Source organism: Crocuta crocuta, unplaced genomic scaffold (genome assembly GCF_008692635.1).
Source record: "Crocuta crocuta isolate KB4526 unplaced genomic scaffold, BGI_CrCroc_1.0 scaffold944, whole genome shotgun sequence".
In the NCBI taxonomy this organism is placed as follows: Eukaryota; Metazoa; Chordata; class Mammalia; order Carnivora; family Hyaenidae; genus Crocuta; species Crocuta crocuta.
In genome coordinates this window covers 572923-580845 of record NW_027528243.1, presented here as the reverse complement: position 1 = coordinate 580845, position 7923 = coordinate 572923, and positions in this window count along the sequence as shown.

Below are 7923 nucleotides of genomic sequence, written 5' to 3'. Positions count from 1 at the left end.
GAGGTTATGAACTCTGTCACCTTCACGTGTAGCTTCTCCTTTTACGTGCATATCCACCTCATCGTTCACCATTCCTTACCAGACCCAGCTGGTCTCAACCCCACCCAACACCCCACCCTGCACTCTACACCCTTAGGATCCAATGTTGTAAAATAAGAAACCCAAAGACATAATATAGGAAATTTTGGAGCGAGCCCCTGCCTCTAGTACTCAACTTACTCTACCCCATTCAGCAGGCAAGGGAGCGAAAGGAAGAGGGGGGCATGCCCAGCCCACTCTTCTTAGGCTGATGGAATCACCCCCAAACAAATGGCTAGTATCTATGGACCGTGGTCTCCAGATCCCTCTGCCTTGGCCAAAGATTATGCTCTTTGCAACCTTCGCCTTAGCTGCAGCCAGGTGAAGCAAAACCCAACTGTAGCATTGCTAAATGGAACGCATAAAACCTCAATCTGAAGCGACTGCGTTTCCATTCCCCCCCAGCATTGAATGCATTTCCCAAGAGCACTGCCAGATGGATGACTAACGCGTGTGTGACTAACAGGTTTCAGTGAAATGGTCTCTCACAGAGAAAGGGCAGGTTTGCCCCAAGATGATTCTGGATCTTCTGCTTTGAGCCACAGGAAGAAATGCTATGATGAAACAAAACCCTCAAACCCCAGATGCATCTCAGGTGCTGTGAATCTAGGCAGTTTTCGAAGGATGTCCGTGGTGAGAGAACCCCTTAAGGTTTNATCTAACAAACCGTGAGATCACGACCTGAGCTGAAATCAAGAGTCAGACGCTTAACCGACTGAGCCACCCAGGTGCCCCCTCATCTGGTAATTTAAAGCAACGCCAAGCAAGAATTCCCAAGCCAGTTCTTGGTGTAAGTAAGTAGCTGCCCTTACCAGGACCTTCAGACACTGGGAGCTCCCAGGGTGCCCGGCTGGCTCAGTGGGCAGAACATGCAACTCTTGATCTTAAGGTCATGAGTTTGAGCCCCAGGTTGGGCATAGAGCTTACTTTATTTATTTTTAATTTTATTTATTCGTTTGGAAAGACAGAGAGAGAGAGTGGAGACTGAGAGGAGAGAGGGAGGGAGAGAGGGCGAGAGAGAGAATCTGAAGCAGGCTCTGCACCATCAGCACAGAGTCCAATGTGGGGCTCGAACTCATGAACCATGAGATCATGACCTGAGCCAAAACCAAGACCCAGATGCTTAACTGACTGAGCCACCCAGGCACCTTAAAATTTTTTTAATGCTTATTTAGTTTTGAGAGAGACAGAGAGATAGGGAGATTGGCAGAGGGGCAGAGAGAGGAGGAGACAGAAGATCTGAAACCAGCTGACAGCACAGAGCTCAATGTGAGGCTCGAGCTCACACACCGTGAGATCATGACCTGAGCCAAAGTCGGACACTCAACCAACTGAGCCACCCAGGTGCCCCCGTAGAGCTTCCTTTTAAAAAATTAAATTCAATTTAAAGAAAAGATCCTGGGAGCTCGGGCTCCTGAGTTGAACCATCTGGGTTCAACTCTTGGTTCCATCACTTCTTGTTTGAACTACAAATAAAGCCATCTGGCGTCACAAAAAACACAGAGGGTCTGGACACTTAGCCCAGCTTTAAATCCCCGCTCTCCCCCTTCCCAGCCGATCACCGGTGATCAGCGGCCCTTTCAGCAAGGACGGCTTGCTTCCTCATCTGTAATCTTCAGCCCACAGTGTTGTCGCGTATGGCCCGGCCGACAGTAAGCACTCACTAAATGCTTAGTGATGTGCTTCCATGATGCGTCCATCTCTTCTGCCCTGACGAGGGGGAGGAAAGCAAGGAAAAGAGGCGGTGCTCCGCGTAATCACGCAGGCACCATCTCCTCTGCGAGCTGGGGAAGGAACGAAGGAAGGGATAAAATTCTTTTCTTCCGCATGGATTCAGGCTGCACTGTCTCTGAGAATCTGCTTTGCCGGGAAGAGATTTATGCACGTATATATGTTTCATCCAACTGATAACCATTGCACACCAGGAAAACCAGGGCCGTGTGTGGCTCCCGGTGACTCCCACTGGTAGGGAACCCTGGACGGGGATGACTTTTGAGTGCCAACGCCCACCCTGGCCTGGCCTGCTGAAGTCCCAGAGCTACGCGCCACGCTGCGGAACTAAGACTTGAGCCAAAGTGCCCAAGGGGGAGGGAGATGATACAATCCATTTTACCCATTGTTTTCTTTATTGCCTCTAGCTTTTTTCTTTCTTTNTGACTGTGAGATCATGACCTGAGCCAAAACCAAGAGTCGGACATTTAACCAACGGAGCCCCCCAGACACCCTGCCTCTAGCTTTTGAATTATGGTGAAAAAGCCTTTCTTTACACCAAGGTTAAAGGGGAAGGTGCTCGAGTCGCCTGTCTGGCTCAGTCAGAGGAACATTTGTCTCTTGATCTCAGGGTCGTGAGTTCGAGCCCACACTGGGCATAGAGATTACTTTAAATAAATAAGTAATTTTTAAAGAGGGGAGAATATGCCCCTGTTTTCTTTTTTAAATGTTTTTTATTCTTTATTTCTGAGAGAGAGTGTGCACCAGAGGGGGAGGGGCAGAGAGAGGAGGGGACAGAGGATCTGAAGTGGGCTCCTTGGTGACAGCAGAGACCCTAACATGGGGCTCAAACTCACAAACCGTGAGAGCATGACCTGAGCCGAAGTCGGACGCTGAAACGACTGAGCCCCTCAGGTGCCCCCCCATCACGTTTTCTTTTAATATTTGTAAGGTTTCAGGGGCGCCTGGGTGGCTTAGTCGGTTCAGCGTCCGACTTTCACTTAGGTCATGATCTCGCGNTCCCCTGCTCACGCTCTCTCACTCTCTCTCCCCTAGAAATAAATAAAACATTAAAAAAATATTTGAAAGGTTTCATACCTAACATTTGGATCTTTGATTTAGTGAGAGTTTAACTCCTGTAGATGGTGGGAAAGTTGGATCTAGCTTTGTGTTTTTCCAGATAGTCCATATATCCAGAATCATTTCTTTAAAAATCCATTTTGGGGCACACTGGCTCAAGTCCAGTAACATATATTTATTCTTTTTTTTTTATTAAAAGTAAACTCTACGCCCAAAGTGGGGCTCAAACTTGCAACCCTGAGATCAAGAGTCGCATGCCTGGGGCTCCTGGGTGGCTGTCAGTTGAGTGCATGACTCTTGATTTTGCTTCAGGTCATGATCTAACAGTTCCTGGGTTCGAGACCTGCATCAGGCTCTGTGCTGCCAGTGCAGAGCCTGCTTAGAATTCTCTCTCTCTCCTTTTCTTTCTACCCCTCCCCTGCTCTCCCTCACTCTCTCGCTCTCTCTCTCAAAATAAATAAATAACAACTTAAAAAAAGAGAGAGAGAGTCCCTTGCTCTATAGACTGAGCCAGCCATGGGCCCCCATATGTTTATTCTTTCAAAATTCTAGTGATAAGTAATCATATGTGGGATTTGAGAAACTTAACAGAAGACCATGGGGGAAGGGAAGGGGGAAAATACTTTCAAACAGAGAGGGAGGCAAACCATAAGAGAAGACTCTAAAATACAGAGAACAAACTGGGGGTTGATGGGAGGTGCGAAGTGGGGAGGGGAAAATGAGGGATGGGCATTGAGGAGGGCACTTGTTGCGATGAGCACTGGGTACTGGATGGAAGCGATGAATCATGGGAATCTACTCCCGAAGCCAAGAGCACGCCGTATATACTGTGTGTTAGCTAACTTGACAATAAATTCTATTTAAAAAATAAAGCAAATAAACAGGTAAAGAAAAAAAAGAAAAAATTCTGGTGATAAGTAAAATGTTCAGGAAGAAAACAAGACAAGACAAAAATCAGCAACAAAAATATCTNTGTTAGATTTTATAAAAACCTATTCATATGCATACAGGCCTTTTTCATTTGTTTTACAAAAATGGGATCACATCTTATAGCTTTCTCAGCAGTACATCCTTCCTAGTTAATACTTTCAGGAACCTAAGTCCGCTGGTATAGACCTAATTCTTCCTTTCCAATGGCTAATATCCAGTGATGTGGATATATGCCAGATTTCTATGCCATTAAGCATCGATGGCCATGGATTTTCTTTCCCTCTTTTCGCTACTGTGAACAGAGCTGCAATTAATACCCCTGGACATATATAGGAGTGTGTTTGTTTCTGTGTACCATTCGCTTTCAACCCTGCTGCACTGCTTGGATTGTGACCATAAGCAGCTATCGACTTAGGAAAACAAAACAAAATGTATCCGTGCACAGACCTTCCTGAGCATGCTGCTCAATGCCCCATGAATTATGAGTTTTTCCAGTCTATAAGCATGATTTCTCTCTAATCGTTTCACATGGTTCTCTCCCTGGTCTCGGGTAGTGTTCTCACGCACGTGTGCTCCTCGGTAGGTGCTCTCTCGATGCAGCTCTTCCCTGTCCAGCGTCCTGTCCTTCCTTGGTGGTCCCCCTGGGCTCTCCGCTCTGTGTCCTTGACTCGGGAGGGGGGGGCGCGGAGGGGGTGCGCCACACTCCACCTCAGTCCTCTTCCGTATGTCGTAGCCTGAAGCTTCCCCAAGGAAATAAGGCTAAGGTGAGTCTCGGGCCTGCCTCATTCGCCTCCCATCTTCCTGGGATCACCATCCTTCATTGTCTAATATTTCGTGTCTGAAAAAACAACACTATTTCATGTGCTTTTGTCTGTTTGTATTTACTGCTTCATGCAGGAGGGGAAATCCGGAACCTGTTATGTCATCTTGACTCCAGGCTCAGTCAGTGAAGCACCTGACTCTTGGTTTCAGCTCAGGTCATGATCTCACGGTTCGTGAGTTCAAGCCCCAAGTCGGGCTCCACGCTGACAGTGTAGATCCGGCTTGGGATTCATATTCTCTCTCTCTCTCTCTGCCCCTCCCCTGCTCACGTGCTCTCTCTCTCTGTGTCTCTCTCTCTCTGTCTCTCTCTCAAAATAAATAGTTTAAAAAAGAGAGAAAAAATGGAGGAGCCAGAACTAGAACCAAGATCTCCTGACCTCTGATCTGAAGCTGGGGCAGAACTGTTTTCTTGTTCATCCAGCCCCAGGGGCGACCTGACAAAGGAAGGTTAATTTACCAGCCGCAGACCAAGTGAATGGACATGACCTGAGGTTCTCTGCAAGGTTCAGAACAGCCTGGCCCTCCCACCTCTAATAAATCAGCAAACATTTACTGGATATCTATGTGCGATGCTCCATGGGAGACATTGCTGGGGACAGAGGAGCAGACGCCACCATCTCTGGTCACAAGGTTCCGGTCTAGTTGGGCAAAAGACTGCATGTGAGGCATCTCTAGGTTTATACTCATATATTGACTCTTTCAATTATGCAGCAGAGCAAGTCAAGAGCCTCACAACTGCTGAGCTTCTTTCAGAAAAAGCTTCCCAGAGGACGGAAGACTCGGATTCAAAGGCCAGGCATCAGGGGCGCCCGGTGGCTCAGTCAGTTAAGCATCTGACTCTTGATTTCAGCTCAGGTCATGATGATACGGTTCCTGAGTTGGAGCCCCAAGCGGGGCTCACCACTGACAGTGCGGAGTCCGCTTGAGGCTCTCTCTCCCTCTCTCTCTGCTCCTCTCCTGCTCTCTCTCTCTCTCTGAGAATAAACAGATAAGTAATTTTAAAAAGGAAAACAATGGGCACCATGCCCTGACTNGTGACGAAAGTCCTCCGGGGATGAAGGTACCGAATAGGACACTCCCCTTTCCTACCGCGTTCTAAGACCAGGGCGGCCTCCACCCCTACTTAGCAGAGACAAAGCTCCCGGGTAGATGGTTTTCATATGAAATCAGAGTATTCCTGCTTTTGTTACCTCCTTCCTGTCTCTGTGCATCTTTTCTTCTTCTTCTTCTTCTTCTTCTTCTTCTTCTTCTTCTTCTTCTTCGGCAAAACTTTCAACAAGACCTTCACTATTCACTTTCGAAAAGATACTGCGTTATTTTCTTTGGCTTTTTTAAAAATGTAAACCCAAGTGAGTTAACGTACAGTGTAATAATGCTTTCAGGAGTAGAGTGCAGTGATTCATCACTTACATAGGATACCCGGTGCTCATCCCAACAGTGCCCTCCTTAATGCCCCTCACCCATCTAGCCCATCCCCCCCACTCCCCTCCCCTCCAGCAGCCCTCAGTTTGTTCTCTGTATTTAAGGGTCTCAAAAGCAGTGGGGGGAGGGGAGTGCGTGGGTGGCTCAGTTGGTTAAGCGTCAGATTCATGGTTTGTGGGATCGAGCCCTACCTCGGGCTCTGTAATGACAACATGGAGCCTGCTTAGGATTCTCTCCCTCTCTTCTTTTCTCTCTGCCCCTCCCCCCCTCAATAAATAAATAAACTTNGGTCATGGAAAGCTGGGCGGTCCACTTGAAGCCGAAGGGCAAACACTCTAGACCCTAGTCATTCAACTCTTCGCTGGGCGTGGAGTCAGGGCCTACCGCGTGCCTGGAGTTGGGTTAGGGCGCGGGGGCTCACAGATGCTTGGGAGCCACAGCCTGTCCCAGTTGNAGGGAGGTGGGTTGGCCCCTGGGACGGTGCTCGGCAGGAGGCATCTCAGCCAGGTCCTGAAGGATCACGGAGTTTGTTTACCTGACAGTGAAGAGGGGGAGGAGGGGCCCACTGCAGGTGAAAGCAGCAGCATGAACAGTGGCAGCGATGGGTGTGTGTGCGTGTGTGTCTGTGTGTCTGTGTGTGTACACACCTATCCTGGGAATGAAACGACATGGCTGGAGGAGAGCACAGAGTGGCAGATGGGCCTGTGAAGGAGATTGGGGCCATGAAAACCACACCTTAAGGGGTTTTTCCTTTACCCTGAAAAGTGGATCTTTTGCCTCCCAAACAGATACTACTTTCTGCCCCCATTCTCACCCCCACTTGCCTAGGTGGTGACCCCCCTCCCCCATCCTCTTCGCCTCCTACGCAAACTCGGCACCTTTCTTGGTGCTGTCGTGCATTTACACAGCCACCGATCTCCTCACCGTGCTCCATTGTGCCCATTGCTTGTGGGTACCTGAAACCCAAAGATGCTGAAAGCGAGCCTCCCCACCATCACTCCTGCGCCTTCCCGGCTTTGGCCAAGAAAAGACACATACGGCGTTGGTGTTCTGACGTATTTGCCAAGGCTCTGGTTCACACTCAATACTGCGTTTCTCACTAATCCTTTTTTGTTTCGGAAAATACAATTATTTGCATTAAAGTATGTTCCTCATATTAACATGTGATAAATTTGTTATTTTTTCATTTCCCAGTTTAATTTTGAGTACGGTAAGTATCAATAGCCATAACTCACCTAAACAAAAGTTCTTTAGGTTCCTATACCTATCACTTTTATACATGTAAAGAAGTCCCGAGGCACCTGGGTGATGCAGTCAGTTAAGCATCGGACTCTTGACCTCAGCTCAAGTCATGATCTCACGGTTCATGGGTTCGAGCCCCACGTAGGGCTCTGCGTTGATGGCACAGAGCCTGCTTGGAATTCTGTCTCTCCTTTTCTCTGCCCCTGCCCTGCTTGTGCTCGCTCCCTCTCTCTCTCTCAAAATAAAAAACTTAAAAGAAAGTCCTCAGACCAGAAAGTTTGAGAAGTGCTATACAGCAGTGTAAATGAGCAAAACCTGCTCTTCACAACGTTTATAAATTTCGCAGACACAAAGCAAAAGAAGCCAGACACAGAAGTCCCAGAACAGGAAAAGCTAATTGATGGTGTTAGAAATCAGGATGTGGGCACCTGGGTGGCTCGGTCAATTGAGCATCCAACTCCTGATTTCCACTCAGGTCGCCTTCCCAGGGTTGTGGGATCGAGCCCCACATTGGGCTCCATGTTGGGCGTGGAACCTGCTTAAGATTCTCTCTCTGTGCCCCTCCCCTGCTCTCTATCTCTTTCTGTAAAAAAAAAAAAAAAAAAAAAAAAAAAAAAAGGTCAAAAACTTGGAAAAAAA